Genomic DNA, 24,932 nt, shown 5'->3' on the forward strand with positions numbered 1-24,932 from the left:
GGCGGTTTTTTGCCTTCCTCTGCAGTTCTCAGCACGGCCCCTTGCCACCATTTCTTTGGGCCATTTGGCCTGGGAGCCGGCTGCTCATGCTCCACCATGCTGGCAGCCGCAGCTGCCACTTCTCAGCTCTCCCTGCAGCTAACACAAGCACCTGGCAGGGACCAGAGCGCTTCTCATGCATCCCTGCCCAAGAAGCACAGCAGCCAAACAAGTTGTGGAAGGCAAAAAGTCTGCTCGTCATCGCTACATGTCACGCTTTGGAAGAGATGCCACGGTACCACTCACCTCTTCTTCCTCTTCTTCCTCTTCTTCCTCTTCTTCTTCTTCTTCTTCTTCTTCCTCCTCTTTTGTGCATGGTCAGTCCCACAACTCCTTGTCAAGGTTCTCCCTCTGCAGGAACCGCGCACAGCTTGGCCTCTATTCCTGCTGCTGCTCTCTGCAGCTCTGGGACTTGCCTTTGCCAGCCTGCAAGGGATCTTTTCTCAGGCTAAACTGAAGAATGCCTCAGCCTACTCCTGGCTACACTTGGGCTTGAGCTAATGCTTGTGAGCCTGGGTTCTGAAACAGAGTCACAAAGGGAAAAAAAATGACACAAAGAAACATAACATGAATTAACATAAAATCAAGAAAATTAATAAATTAACAACAAAATAAAATAAAATTCATTGTGTTCTGTGTCCTTGAAATTGATTTTGGAACAGAAAACCCTCTGTCCTTTCAGGCAAACAGTCTCTTAGATATTGGACTGGCGGACAGGAGAGAAGAGGAGAGGAGAGGAGAGGAGAGGAGAGGAGAGGAGAGGAGAGGAGAGGAGAGGAGAGCAGTTCTGCTCTGTCAGGCCTGCAGTTCTGCGTGACAAGCCCTGAGCGAGCCCTGAGGCCTCCATACATGATACTACAGGCAGTATTGCTACTGGAAGGAAGGCTGCACTGGCAACAAATCCACACTGTCTTTTTGCAAAAAAGGGACTCTATGAGGTTGCTTACTCCCCTATGTTGTAGCTACAGGGACTGATTTGGAGCCAGCACCCCAAAGGCTTCCTCCAAAGGGCTGCACATATGCGGCTGTGTCACCCCCATGTCACAATGCCAGCACCCGGCAACGCAGTGGTCACCAGGCCCCACGCAGGATCCAGAGGAGCAGCCTCCCGTGTCCACTGCCAGAGCTGGCCCGGGGGCAGCCCCAGCACATCTGACAGGAAGCACTTGAGGAGCTGCTGGAATCACAGGCCAGGGGCTGAGGGAAGAAAACCTTGCATGAGGCTGCTGGAGGTTCTCCGCTGCAAGACAATCTGCTGGCAGGGCCACCTTCCAAGCTCGGCTCATGGATGCAAATCCTTTTCAACTGGATAGCAGTGGCAAGACCAAGGCAATTCCTTCTTGAGGAGCACTGCAGACCTCACCATCCTCATCTCCCGCAGAGCAACGCTCAGGAGCCGTAAGAGATAGGATGTCGAGGGCTTGCAAGGGCTTGCAGTGCTTTGGAACACCCACTGGTGTCCTACACAGGGACAGCAAGGATTCTTGCCCACAAGGTCTATCAGCTCAGAGGCAGTTGGGCACTCTGGCAAGTCCGCGACATAGCTCCAGCTCAAGGGAGGATAGGGCTTGGGCAGCTCCTGGCAAGCATGAGCAGCCTGTGGGACAAGGAGCCAGGTCTGGCTCACATGCTCAGGGAACAGCCCATGGCCAGCACTGGGCTCAGCAAGGAACTTTTTCCCACGGGGCACATTGGCACTGGTCCCCGGCGGATTTTTGCCTTCCTCTGCAGTTCTCAGCACGGCCCCTTGCCACCATTTCTTTGGGCCATTTGGCCTGGGAGCCGGCTGCTCATGCTCCACCATGCTGGCAGCCGCAGCTGCCACTTCTCAGCTCTCCCTGCAGCTAACACAAGCGCCTGGCAGGGACCAGAGCGCTTCTCATGCATCCCTGCCCAAGAAGCACAGCAGCCAAACAAGTTGTGGAAGGCAAAAAGTCTGCTCGTCATCGCTACATGTCACGCTTTGGAAGAGATGCCACGGTACCACTCACCTCTTCTTCCTCTTCTTCCTCTTCTTCCTCTTCTTCTTCTTCTTCTTCTTCTTCTTCCTCCTCTTTTGTGCATGGTCAGTCCCACAACTCCTTGTCAAGGTTCTCCCTCTGCAGGAACCGCGCACAGCTTGGCCTCTATTCCTGCTGCTGCTCTCTGCAGCTCTGGGACTTGCCTTTGCCAGCCTGCAAGGGATCTTTTCTCAGGCTAAACTGAAGAATGCCTCAGCCTACTCCTGGCTACACTTGGGCTTGAGCTAATGCTTGTGAGCCTGGGTTCTGAAACAGAGTCACAAAGGGAAAAAAAATGACACGAAGAAACATCACAAGAATTAACATAAAATCAAGAAAATTAATAAATTAACAACAAAATAAAATAAAATTCATTGTGTTATGTGTCCTCGACATTGATTTTGGAACTGAAACCCCTCTGTCCTTTCAGGCAAACAGTCTCTTAGATATTGGACTGGCGCACAGGAGAGAAGAGGAGAGGAGAGGAGAGGAGAGGAGAGGAGAGGAGAGGAGAGGAGAAGAGAGGAGAGGAGAGGAGAGGAGAGGAGAGGAGAGGAGAGGAGAGGAGAGGAGAGGAGAGGAGAGGAGAGGAGAGCAGTTCTGCTCTGTCAGGCCTGCAGTTCTGCGTGACAAGCCCTGAGCGAGCCCTGAGGCCTCCATACATGATACTACAGGCAGTATTGCTACTGGAAGTAAGGCTGCACTGGCAACAAATCCACACTGTCTTTTTGCAAAAAAGGGACTCTATGAGGTTGCTTACTCCCCTATTTTGTAGCTACAGGGACTGATTTGGAGCCAGCACCCCAAAGGCTTCCTCCAAAGGGCTGCACATATGCGGCTGTGTCACCCCCATGTCACAATGCCAGCACCCGGCAACGCAGTGGGCACGAGGCCCCACGCAGGATCCAGACGAGCAGCCTCCCGTGTCCACTGCCAGAGCTGGCCCGGGGGCAGCCCCAGCACATCTGACAGGAAGCACTTGAGGAGCTGCTGGAATCACAGGCCAGGGGCTGAGGGAAGAAAACCTTGCATGAGGCTGCTGGAGGTTCTCCGCTGCAAGACAAGCTGCTGGCAGGGCCACCTTCCAAGCTCGGCTCATGGATGCAAATCCTTTTCAACTGGATAGCAGTGGCAAGACCAAGGCAATTCCTTCTTGAGGAGCACTGCACAGCTCACCATCCTCATCTCCCACAGAGCAACGCTCAGGAGCCGTAAGAGATAGGATGTCGAGGGCTTGCAAGGGCTTGCAAGGGCTTGCAGTGCTTTGGAACACCCACTGGTGTCCTACACAGGGACAGCAAGGATTCTTGCCCACAAGGTCTATCAGCTCAGAGGCACTTGGGCACTCTGGCAAGTCCGCCAGATAGCGCCAGCTCAAGGGAGGATAGGGCTTGGGCAGCTCCTGGGAAGCATGAGCAGCCTGTGGGACAAGGAGCCAGGTCTGGCTCACATGCTCAGGGAACAGCCCATGGCCAGCACTGGGCTCAGCAAGGAACTTTTTCCCCCGGGGCACATTGGCACTGGTCCCCGGCGGATTTTTGCCTTCCTCTGCAGTTCTCAGCACGGCCCCTTGCCACCATTTCTTTGGGCCATTTGGCCTGGGAGCCGGCTGCTCATGCTCCACCATGCTGGCAGCCGCAGCTGCCACTTCTCAGCTCTCCCTGCAGCTAACACAAGCGCCTGGCAGGGACCAGAGCGCTTCTCATGCATCCCTGCCCAAGAAGCACAGCAGCCAAACAAGTTGTGGAAGGCAAAAAGTCTGCTCGTCATCGCTACATGTCACGCTTTGGAAGAGATGCCACGGTACCACTCACCTCTTCTTCCTCTTCTTCCTCTTCTTCCTCTTCTTCTTCTTCTTCTTCTTCTTCTTCCTCCTCTTTTGTGCATGGTCAGTCCCACAAGTCCTTGTCAAGGTTCTCCCTCTGCAGGAACCGCGGACAGCTTGGCCTCTATTCCTGCTGCTGCTCTCTGCAGCTCTGGGACTTGCCTTTGCCAGCCTGCAAGGGATCTTTTCTCAGGCTAAACTGAAGAATGCCTCAGCCTACTCCTGGCTACACTTGGGCTTGAGCTAATGCTTGTGAGCCTGGGTTCTGAAACAGAGTCACAAAGGGAAAAAAAATGACACGAAGAAACATCACATGAATTAACATAAAATCAAGAAAATTAATAAATTAACAACAAAATAAAATAAAATTCATTGTGTTATGTGTCCTTGACATTGATTTTGGAACTGAAACCGCTCTGTCCTTTCAGGCAAACAGTCTCTTAGATATTGGACTGGTGCACAGGAGAGAAGAAGAGAGGAGAGGAGAGGAGAGGAGAGGAGAGGAGAGGAGAGGAGAGGAGAGGAGAGGAGAGGAGAGCAGTTCTGCTCTGTCAGGCCTGCAGTTCTGCGTGACAAGCCCTGAGCGAGCCCTGAGGCCTCCATACATGATACTACAGGCAGTATTGCTGCTGGAAGTAAGGCTGCACTGGCAACAAATCCACACTGTCTTTTTGCAAAAAAGGGACTCTATTAGGTTGCTTACTCCCCTATTTTGTAGGTACAGGGACTGATTTGGAGCCAGCACCCCAAAGGCTTCCTCCAAAGGGCTGCACATATGCGGCTGTGTCACCCCCATGTCACAATGCCAGCACCCGGCAACGCAGTGGTCACCAGGCCCCACGCAGGATCCAGAGGAGCAGCCTCCCGTGTCCACTGCCAGAGCTGGCCCGGGGGCAGCCCCAGCACATCTGACAGGAAGCACTTGAGGAGCTGCTGGAATCACAGGCCAGGGGCTGAGGGAAGAAAACCTTGCATGAGGCTGCTGGAGGTTCTCCGCTGCAAGACAATGTGCTGGCAGGGCCACCTTCCAAGCTCGGCTCATGGATGCAAATCCTTTTCAACTGGATAGCAGTGGCAAGACCAAGGCAATTCCTTCTTGAGGAGCACTGCAGAGCTCACCATCCTCATCTCCTACAGAGCAACGCTCAGGAGCCGTAAGAGATAGGATGTCGAGGGCTTGCAAGGGTTTGCAAGGGCTTGCAGTGCTTTGGAACACCCACTGGTGTCCTACACAGGGACAGTAAGGATTCTTGCCCACAAGGTCTATCAGCTCAGAGGCAGTTGGGCACTCTGGCAAGTCCGCGACATAGCTCCAGCTCAAGGGAGGATAGGGCTTGGGCAGCTCCTGGGAAGCATGAGCAGCCTGTGGGACAAGGAGCCAGGTCTGGCTCACATGCTCAGGGAACAGCCCATGGCCAGCACTGGGCTCAGCAAGGAACTTTTTCCCCCGGGGCACATTGGCACTGGTCCCCGGCGGTTTTTTGCCTTCCTCTGCAGTTCTCAGCACCGCCCCTTGACACCATTTCTTTGGGCCATTTGGCCTGGGAGCCGGCTGCTCATGCTCCACCATGCTGGCAGCCGCAGCTGCCACTTCTCAGCTCTCCCTGCAGGTAACACAAGCGCCTGGCAGGGACCAGAGCGCTTCTCATGCACCCTGCCCAAGAAGCACAGCAGCCAAACAAGTTGTGGAAGGCAAAAAATCTGCTCGTCATCACTACATGTCACGCTTTGGAAGAGATCCCACGGTACAACTCACCCCTTCTTCCTCTTCTTCTTCTTCTTCTTCCTCTTCTTCTTCTTCTTCTTCTTCTTCTTCTTCTTCTTCTTCTTCTTCTTCTTCTTCTTCTTCTTCTACTTCTTCCTCCTCTTTTGTGCATGGTCAGTCCCACAACTCCTTGTCAAGGTTCTCCCTCTGCAGGAACCGCGCACAGCTTGGCCTCTATTCCTGCTGCTGCTCTCTGCAGCTCTGGGACTTGCCTTTGCCAGCCTGCAAGGGATCTTTTCTCAGGCTAAACTGAAGAATGCCTCAGCCTACTCCTGGCTACACTTGGGCTTGAGCTAATGCTTGTGAGCCTGGGTTCTGAAACAGAGTCACAAAGGGAAAAAAAATGACACGAAGAAACATCACAAGAATTAACATAAAATCAAGAAAATTAATAAATTAACAACAAAATAAAATAAAATTCATTGTGTTATGTGTCCTTGACATTGATTTTGGAACTGAAACCCCTCTGTCCTTTCAGGCAAACAGTCTCTTAGATATTGGACTGGCGGACAGGAGAGAAGAGAAGAGGAGAGGAGAGGAGAGGAGAGGAGAGGAGAGGAGAGGAGAGGAGAGGAGAGGAGAGGAGAGGAGAGGAGAGGAGAGGAGAGCAGTTCTGCTCTGTCAGGCCTGCAGTTCTGCGTGACAAGCCCTGAGCGAGCCCTGAGGCCTCCATACATGATACTACAGGCAGTATTGCTACTGGAAGTAAGGCTGCACTGGCAACAAATCCACACTGTCTTTTTGCATAAAAGGGACTCTATGAGGTTGCTTACTCCCCTATTTTGTAGCTACAGGGACTGATTTGGAGCCAGCACCCCAAAGGCTTCCTCCAAAGGGCTGCACATATGCGGCTGTGTCACCCCCATGTCACAATGCCAGCACCCGGCAACGCAGTGGGCACGAGGCCCCACGCAGGATCCAGACGAGCAGCCTCCCGTGTGCACTGCCAGAGCTGGCCCGGGGGCAGCCCCAGCACATCTGACAGGAAGCACTTGAGGAGCTGCTGGAATCACAGGCCAGGGGCTGAGGGAAGAAAACCTTGCATGAGGCTGCTGGAGGTTCTCCGCTGCAAGACAAGCTGCTGGCAGGGCCACCTTCCAAGCTCGGCTCATGGATGCAAATCCTTTTCAACTGGATAGCAGTGGCAAGACCAAGGCAATTCCTTCTTGAGGAGCACTGCAGAGCTCACCATCCTCATCTCCCACAGAGCAACGCTCAGGAGCCGTAAGAGATAGGATGTCGAGGGCTTGCAAGGGCTTGCAAGGGCTTGCAGTGCTTTGGAACACCCACTGGTGTCCTACACAGGGACAGCAAGGATTCTTGCCCACAAGGTCTATCAGCTCAGAGGCACTTGGGCACTCTGGCAAGTCCGCCAGATAGCTCCAGCTCAAGGGAGGATAGGGCTTGGGCAGCTCCTGGGAAGCATGAGCAGCCTGTGGGACAAGGAGCCAGGTCTGGCTCACATGCTCAGGGAACAGCCCATGGCCAGCACTGGGCTCAGCAAGGAACTTTTTCCCCCGGGGCACATTGGCACTGGTCCCCGGCGGTTTTTTGCCTTCCTCTGCAGTTCTCAGCACGGCCCCTTGCCACCATTTCTTTGGGCCATTTGGCCTGGGAGCCGGCTGCTCATGCTCCACCATGCTGGCAGCCGCAGCTGCCACTTCTCAGCTCTCCCTGCAGCTAACACAAGCGCCTGGCAGGGACCAGAGCGCTTCTCATGCATCCCTGCCCAAGAAGCACAGCAGCCAAACAAGTTGTGGAAGGCAAAAAGTCTGCTCGTCATCGCTACATGTCACGCTTTGGAAGAGATGCCACGGTACCACTCACCTCTTCTTCCTCTTCTTCCTCTTCTTCCTCTTCTTCTTCTTCTTCTTCTTCTTCCTCCTCTTTTGTGCATGGTCAGTCCCACAACTCCTTGTCAAGGTTCTCCCTCTGCAGGAACCGCGCACAGCTTGGCCTCTATTCCTGCTGCTGCTCTCTGCAGCTCTGGGACTTGCCTTTGCCAGCCTGCAAGGGATCTTTTCTCAGGCTAAACTGAAGAATGCCTCAGCCTACTCCTGGCTACACTTGGGCTTGAGCTAATGCTTGTGAGCCTGGGTTCTGAAACAGAGTCACAAAGGGAAAAAAAATGACATGAAATAACATCACAAGAATTAACATAAAATCAAGAAAATTAATAAATTAACAACAAAATAAAATAAAATTCATTGCGTTATGTGTCCTTGACATAGATTTTGGAACTGAAAACCCTCTGTCCTTTCAGGCAAACAGTCTCTTAGATATTGGACTGGCGGACAGGAGAGAAGAGAAGAGGAGAGGAGAGGAGAGGAGAGGAGAGGAGAGGAGAGGAGAGGAGAGGAGAGGAGAGGAGAGGAGAGGAGAGGAGAGCAGTTCTGCTCTGTCAGGCCTGCAGTTCTGCGTGACAAGCCCTGAGCGAGCCCTGAGGCCTCCATACATGATACTACAGGCAGTATTGCTACTGGAAGTAAGGCTGCACTGGCAATAAATCCACACTGTCTTTTTGCAAAAAAGGGACTCTATGAGGTTGCTTACTCCCCTATTTTGTAGGTACAGGGACTGATTTGGAGCCAGCACCCCAAAGGCTTCCTCCAAAGGGCTGCACATATGCGGCTGTGTCACCCCCATGTCACAATGCCAGCACCCGGCAATGCAGTGGTCACCAGGCCCCACGCAGGATCCAGAGGAGCAGCCTCCCGTGTCCACTGCCAGAGCTGGCCCGGGGGCAGCCCCAGCACATCTGACAGGAAGCACTTGAGGAGCTGCTGGAATCACAGGCCAGGGGCTGAGGGAAGAAAACCTTGCATGAGGCTGCTGGAGGTTCTCCGCTGCAAGACAAGCTGCTGGCAGGGCCACCTTCCAAGCTCGGCTCATGGATGCAAATCCTTTTCAACTGGATAGCAGTGGCAAGACCAAGGCAATTCCTTCTTGAGGAGCACTGCACAGCTCACCATCCTCATCTCCTACACAGCAACGCTCAGGAGCCGTAAGAGATAGGATGTCGAGGGCTTGCAAGGGCTTGCAAGGGCTTGCAGTGCTTTGGAACACCCACTGGTGTCCTACACAGGGACAGCAAGGATTCTTGCCCACAAGCTCCATCAGCTCAGAGGCACTTGGGCACTCTGGCAAGTCCCCGACATAGCTCCAGCTCAAGGGAGGATAGGGCTTGGGCAGCTCCTGGGAAGCATGAGCAGCCTGTGGGACAAGGAGCCAGGTCTGGCTCACATGCTCAGGGAACAGCCCATGGCCAGCACTGGGCTCAGCAAGGAACCTTTTCCCCCGGGGCACATTGGCACTGGTCCCCGGCGGTTTTTTGCCTTCCTCTGCAGTTCTCAGCACGGCCCCTTGCCACCATTTCTTTGGGCCATTTGGCCTGGGAGCCGGCTGCTCATGCTCCACCATGCTGGCAGCCGCAGCTGCCACTTCTCAGCTCTCCCTGCAGCTAACACAAGCGCCTGGCAGGGACCAGAGCGCTTCTCATGCATCCCTGGCCAAGAAGCACAGCAGCCAAACAAGTTGTGGAAGGCAAAAAGTCTGCTCGTCATCGCTACATGTCACGCTTTGGAAGAGATGCCACGGTACCACTCACCTCTTCTTCCTCTTCTTCCTCTTCTTCCTCTTCTTCTTCTTCTTCTTCTTCTTCCTCCTCTTTTGTGCATGGTCAGTCCCACAAGTCCTTGTCAAGGTTCTCCCTCTGCAGGAACCGCGGACAGCTTGGCCTCTATTCCTGCTGCTGCTCTCTGCAGCTCTGGGACTTGCCTTTGCCAGCCTGCAAGGGATCTTTTCTCAGGCTAAACTGAAGAATGCCTCAGCCTACTCCTGGCTACACTTGGGCTTGAGCTAATGCTTGTGAGCCTGGGTTCTGAAACAGAGTCACAAAGGGAAAAAAAATGACACGAAGAAACATCACAAGAATTAACATAAAATCAAGAAAATTAATAAATTAACAACAAAATAAAATAAAATTCATTGTGTTATGTGTCCTTGACATTGATTTTGGAACTGAAACCCCTCTGTCCTTTCAGGCAAACAGTCTCTTAGATATTGGACTGGCGCACAGGAGAGAAGAGGAGAGGAGAGGAGAGAAGAGGAGAGGAGAGGAGAGGAGAGGAGAGGAGAAGAGAGGAGAGGAGAGGAGAGGAGAGGAGAGGAGAGCAGAGGAGAGGAGAGGAGAGGAGAGGAGAGCAGTTCTGCTCTGTCAGGCCTGCAGTTCTGCGTGACAAGCCCTGAGCGAGCCCTGAGGCCTCCATACATGATACTACAGGCAGTATTGCTACTGGAAGTAAGGCTGCACTGGCAACAAATCCACACTGTCTTTTTGCATAAAAGGGACTCTATGAGGTTGCTTACTCCCCTATTTTGTAGCTACAGGGACTGATTTGGAGCCAGCACCCCAAAGTCTTCCTCCAAAGGGCTGCACATATGCGGCTGTGTCACCCCCATGTCACAATGCCAGCACCCGGCAACGCAGTGGGCACGAGGCCCCACGCAGGATCCAGACGAGCAGCCTCCCGTGTGCACTGCCAGAGCTGGCCCGGGGGCAGCCCCAGCACATCTGACAGGAAGCACTTGAGGAGCTGCTGGAATCACAGGCCAGGGGCTGAGGGAAGAAAACCTTGCATGAGGCTGCTGGAGGTTCTCCGCTGCAAGACAAGCTGCTGGCAGGGCCACCTTCCAAGCTCGGCTCATGGATGCAAATCCTTTTCAACTGGATAGCAGTGGCAAGACCAAGGCAATTCCTTCTTGAGGAGCACTGCAGAGCTCACCATCCTCATCTCCCACAGAGCAACGCTCAGGAGCCGTAAGAGATAGGATGTCGAGGGCTTGCAAGGGCTTGCAAGGGCTTGCAGTGCTTTGGAACACCCACTGGTGTCCTACACAGGGACAGCAAGGATTCTTGCCCACAAGGTCTATCAGCTCAGAGGCACTTGGGCACTCTGGCAAGTCCGCCAGATAGCTCCAGCTCAAGGGAGGATAGGGCTTGGGCAGCTCCTGGGAAGCATGAGCAGCCTGTGGGACAAGGAGCCAGGTCTGGCTCACATGCTCAGGGAACAGCCCATGGCCAGCACTGGGCTCAGCAAGGAACTTTTTCCCCCGGGGCACATTGGCACTGGTCCCCGGCGGTTTTTTGCCTTCCTCTGCAGTTCTCAGCACGGCCCCTTGCCACCATTTCTTTGGGCCATTTGGCCTGGGAGCCGGCTGCTCATGCTCCACCATGCTGGCAGCCGCAGCTGCCACTTCTCAGCTCTCCCTGCAGCTAACACAAGCGCCTGGCAGGGACCAGAGCGCTTCTCATGCATCCCTGCCCAAGAAGCACAGCAGCCAAACAAGTTGTGGAAGGCAAAAAGTCTGCTCGTCATCGCTACATGTCACGCTTTGGAAGAGATGCCACGGTACCACTCACCTCTTCTTCCTCTTCTTCCTCTTCTTCCTCTTCTTCTTCTTCTTCTTCTTCTTCCTCCTCTTTTGTGCATGGTCAGTCCCACAACTCCTTGTCAAGGTTCTCCCTCTGCAGGAACCGCGCACAGCTTGGCCTCTATTCCTGCTGCTGCTCTCTGCAGCTCTGGGACTTGCCTTTGCCAGCCTGCAAGGGATCTTTTCTCAGGCTAAACTGAAGAATGCCTCAGCCTACTCCTGGCTACACTTGGGCTTGAGCTAATGCTTGTGAGCCTGGGTTCTGAAACAGAGTCACAAAGGGAAAAAAAATGACATGAAATAACATAACATGAATTAACATAAAATCAAGAAAATTAATAAATTAACAACAAAATAAAATAAAATTCATTGCGTTATGTGTCCTTGACATAGATTTTGGAACTGAAAACCCTCTGTCCTTTCAGGCAAACAGTCTCTTAGATATTGGACTGGCGGACAGGAGAGAAGAGAAGAGGAGAGGAGAGGAGAGGAGAGGAGAGGAGAGGAGAGGAGAGGAGAGGAGAGGAGAGGAGAGGAGAGGAGAGCAGTTCTGCTCTGTCAGGCCTGCAGTTCTGCGTGACAAGCCCTGAGCGAGCCCTGAGGCCTCCATACATGATACTACAGGCAGTATTGCTACTGGAAGTAAGGCTGCACTGGCAACAAATCCACACTGTCTTTTTGCAAAAAAGGGACTCTATGAGGTTGCTTACTCCCCTATTTTGTAGCTACAGGGACTGATTTGGAGCCAGCACCCCAAAGGCTTCCTCCAAAGGGCTGCACATATGCGGCTGTGTCACCCCCATGTCACAATGCCAGCACCGGGCAACGCAGTGGGCACGAGGCCCCACGCAGGATCCAGACGAGCAGCCTCCCGTGTGCACTGCCAGAGCTGGCCCGGGGGCAGCCCCAGCACATCTGACAGGAAGCACTTGAGGAGCTGCTGGAATCACAGGCCAGGGGCTGAGGGAAGAAAACCTTGCATGAGGCTGCTGGAGGTTCTCCGCTGCAAGACAAGCTGCTGGCAGGGCCACCTTCCAAGCTCGGCTCATGGATGCAAATCCTTTTCAACTGGATAGCAGTGGCAAGACCAAGGCAATTCCTTCTTGAGGAGCACTGCACAGCTCACCATCCTCATCTCCCACAGAGCAACGCTCAGGAGCCGTAAGAGATAGGATGTCGAGGGCTTGCAAGGGCTTGCAAGGGCTTGCAGTGCTTTGGAACACCCACTGGTGTCCTACACAGGGACAGCAAGGATTCTTGCCCACAAGCTCCATCAGCTCAGAGGCACTTGGGCACTCTGGCAAGTCCGCCAGATAGCTCCAGCTCAAGGGAGGATAGGGCTTGGGCAGCTCCTGGGAAGCATGAGCAGCCTGTGGGACAAGGAGCCAGGTCTGGCTCACATGCTCAGGGAACAGCCCATGGCCAGCACTGGGCTCAGCAAGGAACCTTTTCCCCCGGGGCACATTGGCACTGGTCCCCGGCGGTTTTTTGCCTTCCTCTGCAGTTCTCAGCACGGCCCCTTGCCACCATTTCTTTGGGCCATTTGGCCTGGGAGCCGGCTGCTCATGCTCCACCATGCTGGCAGCCGCAGCTGCCACTTCTCAGCTCTCCCTGCAGCTAACACAAGCGCCTGGCAGGGACCAGAGCGCTTCTCATGCATCCCTGCCCAAGAAGCACAGCAGCCAAACAAGTTGTGGAAGGCAAAAAGTCTGCTCGTCATCGCTACATGTCACGCTTTGGAAGAGATGCCACGGTACCACTCACCTCTTCTTCCTCTTCTTCCTCTTCTTCCTCTTCTTCTTCTTCTTCTTCTTCTTCCTCCTCTTTTGTGCATGGTCAGTCCCACAAGTCCTTGTCAAGGTTCTCCCTCTGCAGGAACCGCGGACAGCTTGGCCTCTATTCCTGCTGCTGCTCTCTGCAGCTCTGGGACTTGCCTTTGCCAGCCTGCAAGGGATCTTTTCTCAGGCTAAACTGAAGAATGCCTCAGCCTACTCCTGGCTACACTTGGGCTTGAGCTAATGCTTGTGAGCCTGGGTTCTGAAACAGAGTCACAAAGGGAAAAAAAATGACACGAAGAAACATAACATGAACTAACATAAAATCAAGAAAATTAATAAATTAACAACAAAATAAAATAAAATTCACTGTGTTATGTGTCCTTGACATTGATTTTGGAACTGAAAACCCTCTGTCCTTTCAGGCAAACAGTCTCTTAGATATTGGACTGGCGCACAGGAGAGAAGAGGAGAGGAGAGGAGAGGAGAGGAGAGGAGAAGAGAGGAGCGGAGAGGAGAGGAGAGGAGAGGAGAGGAGAGGAGAGGAGAGGAGAGGAGAGGAGAGCAGTTCTGCTCTGTCAGGCCTGCAGTTCTGCGTGACAAGCCCTGAGCGAGCCCTGAGGCCTCCATACATGATACTACAGGCAGTATTGCTACTGGAAGGAAGGCTGCACTGGCAACAAATCCACACTGTCTTTTTGCAAAAAAGGGACTCTATGAGGTTGCTTACTCCCCTATTTTGTAGCTACAGGGAGTGATTTGGAGCCAGCACCCCAAAGGCTTCCTCCAAAGGGCTGCACATATGCGGCTGTGTCACCCCCATGTCACAATGCCAGCACCCGGCAACGCAGTGGGCACGAGGCCCCACGCAGGATCCAGACGAGCAGCCTCCCGTGTGCACTGCCAGAGCTGGCCCGGGGGCAGCCCCAGCACATCTGACAGGAAGCACTTGAGGAGCTGCTGGAATCACAGGCCAGGGGCTGAGGGAAGAAAACCTTGCATGAGGCTGCTGGAGGTTCTCCGCTGCAAGACAAGCTGCTGGCAGGGCCACCTTCCAAGCTCGGCTCATGGATGCAAATCCTTTTCAACTGGATAGCAGTGGCAAGACCAAGGCAATTCCTTCTTGAGGAGCACTGCACAGCTCACCATCCTCATCTCCCACAGAGCAACGCTCAGGAGCCGTAAGAGATAGGATGTCGAGGGCTTGCAAGGGCTTGCAGTGCTTTGGAACACCCACTGGTGTCCTACAGAGGGACAGCAAGGATTCTTGCCCACAAGGTCTATCAGCTCAGAGGCAGCTGGGCACTCTGGCAAGTCCGCGAGATAGCTCCAGCTCAAGGGAGGATAGGGCTTGGGCAGCTCCTGGGAAGCATGAGCAGGCTGTGGGACAAGGAGCCAGGTCTGGCTCACATGCTCAGGGAACAGCCCATGGCCAGCACTGGGCTCAGCAAGGAACTTTTTCCCCCGGGGCACATCGGCACTGGTCCCTGGCGGTTTTTTGCCTTCCTCTGCACTTCTCAGCACCGCCCCTTGCCACCATTTCTTTGGGCCATTTGGCCTGGGAGCCGGCTGCTCATGCTCCACCATGCTGGCAGCCGCAGCTGCCACTTCTCAGCTCTCCCTGCAGGTAACACAAGTGCCTGGCAGGGACCAGAGCGCTTCTCATGCATCCCTGCCCAAGAAGCACAGCAGCCAAACAAGTTGTGGAAGGCAAAAAGTCTGCTCGTCATCGCTACATGTCACGCTTTGGAAGAGATGCCACGGTACCACTCACCTCTTCTTCCTCTTCTTCCTCTTCTGCCTCTTCTTCCTCTTCTTCTTCTTCTTCTTCTTCTTCCTCCTCTTTTGTGCATGGTGAGTCCCACAAGTCCTTGTCAAGGTTCTCCCTCTGCAGGAACCGCGGACAGCTTGGCCTCTATTCCTGCTGCTGCTCTCTGCAGCTCTGGGACTTGCCTTTGCCAGCCTGCAAGGGATCTTTTCTCAGGCTAAACTGAAGAATGCCTCAGCCTACTCCTGGCTACACTTGGGCTTGAGCTAATGCTTGTGAGCCTGGGTTCTGAAACAGAGTCACAAAGGGAAAAAAAATGACACGAAGAAACATAACATGAATTAACATAAAATCAAGAAAACTAATAAATTAACAACAAAATAAAATAAAATTCATTGTGTTATGTATCCTTGAAAATGATTTTGGAACTGAAACCCCTCTGTCCTTTCAGGCAAACAGTCTCTTAGATATTGGACTGGCGGACAGGAGAGAAGACGAGAGGAGAGGAGAGGAGAGGAGAGGAGAGGAGAGGACAGGAGAGGAGAGGAGAGGAGAGGAGAGGAGAGGAGAGGAGAGGAGAGCAGTTCTGCTCTGTCAGGCCTGCAGTTCTGCGTGACAAGCCCTGAGCGAGCCCTGAGGCCTCCATACATGATACTACAGGCAGTATTGCTACTGGAAGGAAGGCTGCACTGGCAACAAATCCACACTGTCTTTTTGCAAAAAAGGGACTCTATTAGGTTGCTTACTCCCCTATTTTGTAGGTACAGGGACTGATTTGGAGCCAGCACCCCAAAGGCTTCCTCCAAAGGGCTGCACATATGCGGCTGTGTCACCCCCATGTCACAATGCCAGCACCCGGCAACGCAGTGGGCACCAGGCCCCACGCAGGATCCAGAGGAGCAGCCTCCCGTGTCCACTGCCAGAGCTGGCCCGGGGGCAGCCCCAGCACATCTGACAGGAAGCACTTGAGGAGCTGCTGGAATCACAGGCCAGGGGCTGAGGGAAGAAAACCTTGCATGAGGCTGCTGGAGGTTCTCCGCTGCAAGACAATGTGCTGGCAGGGCCACCTTCCAAGCTCGGCTCATGGATGCAAATCCTTTTCAACTGGATAGCAGTGGCAAGACCAAGGCAATTCCTTCTTGAGGAGCACTGCACAGCTCACCATCCTCATCTCCTACACAGCAACGCTCAGGAGCCGTAAGAGATAGGATGTCGAGGGCTTGCAAGGGCTTGCAAGGGCTTGCAGTGCTTTGGAACACCCACTGGTGTCCTACACAGGGACAGCAAGGATTCTTGCCCACAAGGTCCATCAGCTCAGAGGCACTTGGGCACTCTGGCAAGTCTGACAGATAGCTCCAGCTCAAGGGAGGATAGGGCTTGGGCAGCTCCTGGGAAGCATGAGCAGCCTGTGGGACAAGGAGCCAGGTCTGGCTCACATGCTCAGGGAACAGCCCATGGCCAGCACTGGGCTGAGCAAGGAACTTTTTCCCTCGGGGCACATTGGCACTGGTCCCCGGCGGTTTTTTGCCTTCCTCTGCACTTCTCAGCACGGCCCCTTGCCACCATTTCTTTGGGCCATTTGGCCTGGGAGCCGGCTGCTCATGCTCCACCATGCTGGCAGCCGCAGCTGCCACTTCTCAGCTCTCCCTGCAGCTAACACAAGCGCCTGGCAGGGACCAGACCGCTTCTCATGCATCCCTGCCCAAGAAGCACAGCAGCCAAACAAGTTGTGGAAGGCAAAAAGTCTGCTCGTCATCGCTACATGTCACGCTTTGGAAGAGATGCCACGGTACCACTCACCTTTTCTTCCTCTATTTCTTCTTCTTCTTCTTCTTCTTCTTCTTCTTCCTCCTCTTTTGTGCATGGTCAGTCCCACAACTCCTTGTCAAGGTTCTCCCTCTGCAGGAACCGCGCACAGCTTGGCCTCTATTCCTGCTGCTGCTCTCTGCAGCTCTGGGACTTGCCTTTGCCAGCCTGCAAGGGATCTTTTCTCAGGCTAAACTGAAGAATGCCTCAGCCTACTCCTGGCTACACTTGGGCTTGAGCTAATGCTTGTGAGCCTGGGTTCTGAAACAGAGTCACAAAGGGAAAAAAAATGACACGAAGAAACATCACAAGAATTAACATAAAATCAAGAAAATTAATAAATTAACAACAAAATAAAATAAAATTCATTGTGTTATGTGTCCTTGAAATTGATTTTGGAACTGAAAACCCTCTGTCCTTTCAGGCAAACAGTCTCTTAGATATTGGACTGGCGGACAGGATAGAAGACGAGAGGAGAGGAGAGGAGAGGAGAGCAGTTTTGCTCTTTCAGGCCTGCAGTTCTGCGTGACAAGCCCTGAGCGAGCCCTGAGGCCTCCATACATGATACTACAGGCAGTATTGCTACCGGAAGTAAGGCTGCACTGGCAACAAATCCACACTGTCTTTTTGCAAAAAAGGGACTCTATTAGGTTGCTTACTCCCCTATTTTGTAGGTACAGGGACTGATTTGGAGCCAGCACCCCAAAGGCTTCCTCCAAAGGGCTGCACATATGCGGCTGTGTCACCCCCATGTCACAATGCCAGCACCCGGCAACGCAGTGGTCACCAGGCCCCACGCAGGATCCAGAGGAGCAGCCTCCCGTGTGCACTGCCAGAGCTGGCCCGGGGGCAGCCCCAGCACATCTGACAGGAAGCACTTGAGGAGCTGCTGGAATCACAGGCCAGGGGCTGAGGGAAGAAAACCTTGCATGAGGCTGCTGGAGGTTCTCCGCTGCAAGACAAGCTGCTGGCAGGGCCACCTTCCAAGCTCGGCTCATGGATGCAAATCCTTTTCAACTGGATAGCAGTGGCAAGACCAAGGCAATTCCTTCTTGAGGAGCACTGCACAGCTCACCATCCTCATCTCCTACACAGCAACGCTCAGGAGCCGTAAGAGATAGGATGTCGAGGGCTTGCAAGGGCTTGCAAGGGCTTGCAGTGCTTTGGAACACCCACTGGTGTCCTACACAGGGACAGCAAGGATTCTTGCCCACAAGGTCTATCAGCTCAGAGGCACTTGGGCACTCTGGCAAGTCCGCCAGATAGCTCCAGCTCAAGGGAGGATAGGGCTTGGGCAGCTCCTGGGAAGCATGAGCAGCCTGTGGGACAAGGAGCCAGGTCTGGCTCACATGCTCAGGGAACAGCCCATGGCCAGCACTGGGCTCAGCAAGGAACTTTTTCCCCCAGGGCACATTGGCACTGGTCCCCGGCGGTTTTTTGCCTTCCTCTGCAGTTCTCAGCACGGCCCCTTGCCACCATTTCTTTGGGCCATTTGGCCTGGGAGCCGGCTGCTCATGCTCCACCATGCTGGCAGCCGCAGCTGCCACTTCTCAGCTCTCCCTGCAGCTAACACAAGCGCCTGGCAGGGACCAGAGCGCTTCTCATGCATCCCTGCCCAAGAAGCACAGCAGCCAAACAAGTTGTGGAAGGCAAAAAGTCTGCTCGTCATCGCTACATGTCACGCTTTGGAAGAGATGCCACGGTACCACTCACCTCTTCTTCCTCTTCTTCCTCTTCTTCCTCTTCTTCTTCTTCTTCTTCTTCTTCCTCCTCTTTTGTGCATGGTCAGTCCCACAAGTCCTTGTCAAGGTTCTCCCTCTGCAGGAACCGCGGACAGCTTGGCCTCTATTCCTGCTGCTGCTCTCTGCAGCTCTGGGACTTGCCTTTGCCAGCCTGCAAGGGATCTTTTCTCAGGCTAAACTGAAGAATGCCTCAGCCTACTCCTGGCTACACTTGGGCTTGAGCTAATGCTTGTGAGCCTGGGTTCTGAAACAGAGTCACAAAGGGAAAAAAAATGACACGAAGAAACATAACATGAATTAACATAAAATCAAGAAAACTAATAAATTAACAACAAAATAAAATAAAATTCATTGTGTTATGTGTCCTTGAAATTGATTTTGGAACTGAAAACCCTCTGTCCTTTCAGGCAAACAGTCTCTTAGATATTGGACTGGCGGAGAGGAGAGAAGAGGAGAGGAGAGCAGTTATGCTCTGTCAGGCCTGCAGTTCTGCGTGACAAGCCCTGAGCGAGCCCTGAGGCCTCCATAAATGATACTACAGGCAGTATTGCTACTGGAAGGAAGGCTGCACTGGCAACAAATCCACACTGTCTTTTTGCAAAAAAGGGACTCTATTAGGTTGCTTACTCCCCTATTTTGTAGCTACAGGGACTGATTTGGAGCCAGCACCCCAAAGGCATCCTCCAAATGGCTGTACATATGCGGCTGTGTCACCCCCATGTCACAATGCCAGCACCCGGCAACGCAGTGGTCACGAGGCCCCACGCAGGATCCAGAGGAGCAGCCTCCCGTGTCCACTGCCAGAGCTGGCCCGGGGGCAGCCCCAGCACATCTGACAGGAAGCACTTGAGGAGCTTCTGGAATCACATGCCAGGGGCTGAGGGAAGAAAACCTTGCATGAGGCTGCTGGAGGTTCTCCGCTGCAAGACAAGCTGCTGGAAGGGCCACCTTCCAAGCTCGGCTCATGGATGCAAATCCTTTTCAACTGGATAGCAGTGGCAAGACCAAGGCAATTCCTTCTTGAGGAGCACTGCACAGCTCACCATCCTCATCTCCTACAGAGCAACGCTCAGGAGCCGTAAGAGATAGGATGTCGAGGGCTTGCAAGGGCTTGCAGTGCTTTGGAACACCCACTGGTGTCCTACACAGGGACAGCAAGGATTCTTGCCCACAAGCTCCATCAGCTCAGAGGCACTTGGGCACTCTGGCAAGTCCGCCAGATAGCTCCAGCTCAAGGGAGGATAGGGCTTGGGCAGCTCCTGGGAAGCATGAGCAGCCTGTGGGACAAGGAGCCAGGTCTGGTTCACATGCTCAGGGAACAGCCCATGGCCAGCACTGGGCTCAGCAAAGAACTTTTTCCCCTGGGGCACATTGGCACTGGTCCCCGGCAGTTTTTTGCCTTCCTCTGCACTTCTCAGCACTGCCCCTTGCCACCATTTCTTTGGGACATTTGGCCTGGGAAGCGGCTGCTCATGCTCCACCATGCTGGCAGCCGCAGCTGCCACTTCTCAGCTCTCCCTGCAGCTAACACAAGCGCCTGGCAGGGACCAGAGCGCTTCTCATACATCCCTGGCCAAGAAGCACAGCAGCCAAACAAGTTGTGGAAGGCAAAAAGTCTGCTCGTCATCGCTACATGTCACGCTTTGGAAGAGATGCCACGGTACCACTCACCTCTTCTTCCTCTTCTTCCTCTTCTTCCTCTTCTTCTTCTTCTTCTTCTTCTTCTTCTTCTTCCTCCTCATTTGTGCATGGTCAGTCCCACAACTCCTTGTCAAGGTTCTCCCTCTGCAGGAACCGCGCACAGCTTGGCCTCTATTCCTGCTGCTGCTCTCTGCAGCTCTGGGACTTGCCTTTGCCAGCCTGCAAGGGATCTTTTCTCAGGCTAAACTGAAGAATGCCTCAGCCTACTCCTGGCTACACTTGGGCTTGAGCTAATGCTTGTGAGCCTGGGTTCTGAAACAGAGTCACAAAGGGAAAAAAAATGATACGAAGAAGCATAACATGAATTAACATAAAATCAAGAAAATTAATAAATTAAGAACAAAATAAAATAAAATTCATTGTGTTATGTGTCCTTGAAATTGATTTTGGAACCGAAACCCCTCTGTCCTTTCAGGCAAACAGTCTCTTAGATATTGGACTGGCGGACAGGAGAGAAGAGAGGAGAGGAGAGGAGAGGAGAGGAGAGAAGAGGAGAGGAGAGGAGAGGAGAGGAGAGGAGAGGAGAGGAGAGGAGAGCAGTTCTGCTCTGTCAGGCCTGCAGTTCTGCGTGACAAGCCCTGAGCGAGCCCTGAGGCCTCCATACATGATACTACAGGCAGTATTGCTACTGGAAGGAAGGCTGCACTGGCAACAAATCCACACTGTCTTTTTGCACAAAAGGGACTCTATTAGGTTGCTTACTCCCCTATTTTGTAGGTACAGGGACTGATTTGGAGCCAGCACCCCAAAGGCTTCCTCCAAAGGGCTGCACATATGCGGCTGTGTCACCCCCATGTCACAATGCCAGCACCCGGCAACGCAGTGGTCACCAGGCCCCACGCAGGATCCAGAGGAGCAGCCTCCCGTGTCCACTGCCAGAGCTGGCCCGGGGGCAGCCCCAGCACATCTGACAGGAAGCACTTGAGGAGCTGCTGGAATCACAGGCCAGGGGCTGAGGGAAGAAAACCTTGCATGAGGCTGCTGGAGGTTCTCCGCTGCAAGACAATCTGCTGGCAGGGCCACCTTCCAAGCTCGGCTCATGGATGCAAATCCTTTTCAACTGGATAGCAGTGGCAAGACCAAGGCAATTCCTTCTTGAGGAGCACTGCACAGCTCACCATCCTCATCTCCCACAGAGCAACGCTCAGGAGCCGTAAGAGATAGGAAGTCGAGGGCTTGCAAGGGCTTGCAAGGGCTTGCAGTGCTTTGGAACACCCACTGGTGTCCTACACAGGGACAGCAAGGATTCTTGCCCACAAGCTCCATCAGCTCAGAGGCAGCTGGGCACTCTGGCAAGTCCGCCAGATAGCTCCAGCTCAAGGGAGGATAGGGCTTGGGCAGCTCCTGGGAAGCATGAGCAGCCTGTGGGACAAGGAGCCAGGTCTGGCTCACATGCTCAGGGAACAGCCCATGGCCAGCACTGGGCTCAGCAAGGAACTTTTTCCCCCGGGGCACCTTGGCACTGGTCCCCGGCGGTTTTTTGCCTTCCTCTGCACTTCTCAGCACCACCCCTTGCCACCATTTCTTTGGGCCATTTGTCCTGGGAGCCGGCTGCTCATGCTCCACCATGCTGGCAGCCGCAGCTGCCACTTCTCAGCTCTCCCTGCAGGTAACACAAGCGCCTGGCAGGGACCAGAGCGCTTCTCATGCATCCCTGCCCAAGAAGCACAGCAGCCAAACAAGTTGTGGAAGGCAAAATGTCTGCTTGTCATCGCTACATGTCACGCTTTGGAAGAGATGCCACGGTACCACTCACCTCTTCTTCCTCTTCTTCCTCTTCTTCTTCTTCTTCCTCTTCTTCCTCTTCTTCTTCTTCTTCTTCTTCTTCCTCCTCTTTTGTGCATGGTGAGTCCCACAACTCCTTGTCAAGGTTCTCCCTCTGCAGGAACCGCGGACAGCTTGGCCTCTATTCCTGCTGCTGCTCTCTGCAGCTCTGGGACTTGCCTTTGCCAGCCTGCAAGGGATCTTTTCTCAGGCTAAACTGAAGAATGCCTCAGCCTAGTCCTGGCTACACTTGGGCTTGAGCTAATGCTTGTGAGCCTGGGTTCTGAAACAGAGTCACAAAGGGAAAAAAAATGACACGAAGAAACATAACATGAATTAACATAAAATCAAGAAAATTAATAAATTAACAACAAAATAAAATAAAATTCATTGCGTTATGTGTCCTTGAAATTGATTTTGGAACTGAAACCCCTCTGTCCCTTCAGGCAAACAGTCTCTTAGATATTGGACTGGCGGACAGGAGAGAAGAGGAGAGGAGAGGAGAGGAGAGGAGAGAAGAGGAGAGGAGAGGAGAGGAGAGGAGAGGAGAGGAGAGGAGAGGAGAGGAGAGGAGAGGAGAGGAGAGGAGAGGAGAGCAGTTCTGCTCTGTCAGGCCTGCAGTTCTGCGTGACAAGCCCTGAGCGAGCCCTGAGGCCTCCATACATGATACTACAGGCAGTATTGCTACTGGAAGTAAGGCTGCACTGGCAACAAATCCACACTGTCTTTTTGCAAAAAAGGGACTCTATTAGGTTGCTTACTCCCCTATTTTGTAGCTACAGGGACTGATTTGGAGCCAGCACCCCAAAGGCTTCCTCCAAAGGGCTGCACATATGCGGTTGTGTCAGCCCCATGTCACAATGCCAGCACCCGGCAACGCAGTGGGCACGAGGCCCCACGCAGGATCCAGACGAGCAGCCTCCCGTGTCCACTGCCTGAGCTCGCCCAAGGGCAGCCCCAGCACATCTGACAGGAAGCACTTGAGGAGCTGCTGGAATCACAGGCCAGGGGCTGAGGGAAGAAAACCTTGCATGAGGCTGCTGGAGGTTCTCCGCTGCAAGACAAGCTGCTGGCAGGGCCACCTTCCAAGCTCGGCTCATGGATGCAAATCCTTTTCAACTGGATAGCAGTGGCAAGACCAAGGCAATTCCTTCTTGAGGAGCACTGCACAGCTCACCATCCTCATCTCCTACAGAGCAATGCTCAGGAGCCGTAAGAGATAGGATGTCAAGGGCTTGCAAGGGCTTGCAAGGGCTTGCAGTGCTTTGGAACACCCACTGGTGTCCTACACAGGGACAGCAAGGATTCTTGCCCACAAGGTCTATCAGCTCAGAGGCAGTTGGGCACTCTGGCAAGTCCGCGAGATAGCTCCAGCTCAAGGGAGGATAGGGCTTGGGCAGCTCCTGGCAAGCATGAGCAGCCTGTGGGACAAGGAGCCAGGTCTGGCTCACATGCTCAGGGAACAGCCCATGGCCAGCACTGGGCTCAGCAAGGAACTTTTTCCCCCGGGGCACATTGGCACTGGTCCCCGGCGGATTTTTGCCTTCCTCTGCAGTTCTCAGCACGGCCCCTTGCCACCATTTCTTCGGGCCATTTGGCCTGGGAGCCGGCTGCTCATGCTCCACCATGCTGGCAGCCGCAGCTGCCACTTCTCAGCTCTCCCTGCAGCTAACACAAGCGCCTGGCAGGGACCAGAGCGCTTCTCATGCATCCCTGCCCAAGAAGCACAGCAGCCAAACAAGTTGTGGAAGGCAAAATGTCTGCTTGTCATCGCTACATGTCACGCTTTGGAAGAGATGCCACGGTACCACTCACCTCTTCTTCTTCTTCTTCCTCTTCTTCTTCTTCTTCCTCTTCTTCCTCTTCTTCTTCTTCTTCTTCTTCTTCCTCCTCTTTTGTGCATGGTGAGTCCCACAACTCCTTGTCAAGGTTCTCCCTCTGCAGGAACCGCGGACAGCTTGGCCTCTATTCCTGCTGCTGCTCTCTGCAGCTCTGGGACTTGCCTTTGCCAGCCTGCAAGGGATCTTTTCTCAGGCTAAACTGAAGAATGCCTCAGCCTAGTCCTGGCTACACTTGGGCTTGAGCTAATGCTTGTGAGCCTGGGTTCTGAAACAGAGTCACAAAGGGAAAAAAAATGACACGAAGAAACATAACATGAATTAACATAAAATCAAGAAAATTAATAAATTAACAACAAAATAAAATAAAATTCATTGCGTTATGTGTCCTTGAAATTGATTTTGGAACTGAAACCCCTCTGTCCCTTCAGGCAAACAGTCTCTTAGATATTGGACTGGCGGACAGGAGAGAAGAGGAGAGGAGAGGAGAGGAGAGAAGAGGAGAGGAGAGGAGAGGAGAGGAGAGGAGAGGAGAGGAGAGGAGAGGAGAGGAGAGGAGAGGAGAGGAGAGGAGAGCAGTTCTGCTCTGTCAGGCCTGCAGTTCTGCGTGACAAGCCCTGAGCGAGCCCTGAGGCCTCCATACATGATACTACAGGCAGTATTGCTACTGGAAGTAAGGCTGCACTGGCAACAAATCCACACTGTCTTTTTGCAAAAAAGGGACTCTATTAGGTTGCTTACTCCCCTATTTTGTAGCTACAGGGACTGATTTGGAGCCAGCACCCCAAAGGCTTCCTCCAAAGGGCTGCACATATGCGGTTGTGTCAGCCCCATGTCACAATGCCAGCACCCGGCAACGCAGTGGGCACGAGGCCCCACGCAGGATCCAGACGAGCAGCCTCCCGTGTCCACTGCCTGAGCTCGCCCAAGGGCAGCCCCAGCACATCTGACAGGAAGCACTTGAGGAGCTGCTGGAATCACAGGCCAGGGGCTGAGGGAAGAAAACCTTGCATGAGGCTGCTGGAGGTTCTCCGCTGCAAGACAAGCTGCTGGCAGGGCCACCTTCCAAGCTCGGCTCATGGATGCAAATCCTTTTCAACTGGATAGCAGTGGCAAGACCAAGGCAATTCCTTCTTGAGGAGCACTGCACAGCTCACCATCCTCATCTCCTACAGAGCAATGCTCAGGAGCCGTAAGAGATAGGATGTCAAGGGCTTGCAAGGGCTTGCAAGGGCTTGCAGTGCTTTGGAACACCCACTGGTGTCCTACACAGGGACAGCAAGGATTCTTGCCCACAAGGTCTATCAGCTCAGAGGCAGTTGGGCACTCTGGCAAGTCCGCGAGATAGCTCCAGCTCAAGGGAGGATAGGGCTTGGGCAGCTCCTGGCAAGCATGAGCAGCCTGTGGGACAAGGAGCCAGGTCTGGCTCACATGCTCAGGGAACAGCCCATGGCCAGCACTGGGCTCAGCAAGGAA

Source organism: Caloenas nicobarica, unplaced genomic scaffold (genome assembly GCF_036013445.1).
Source record: "Caloenas nicobarica isolate bCalNic1 unplaced genomic scaffold, bCalNic1.hap1 Scaffold_92, whole genome shotgun sequence".
Taxonomy (NCBI): Eukaryota; Metazoa; Chordata; class Aves; order Columbiformes; family Columbidae; genus Caloenas; species Caloenas nicobarica.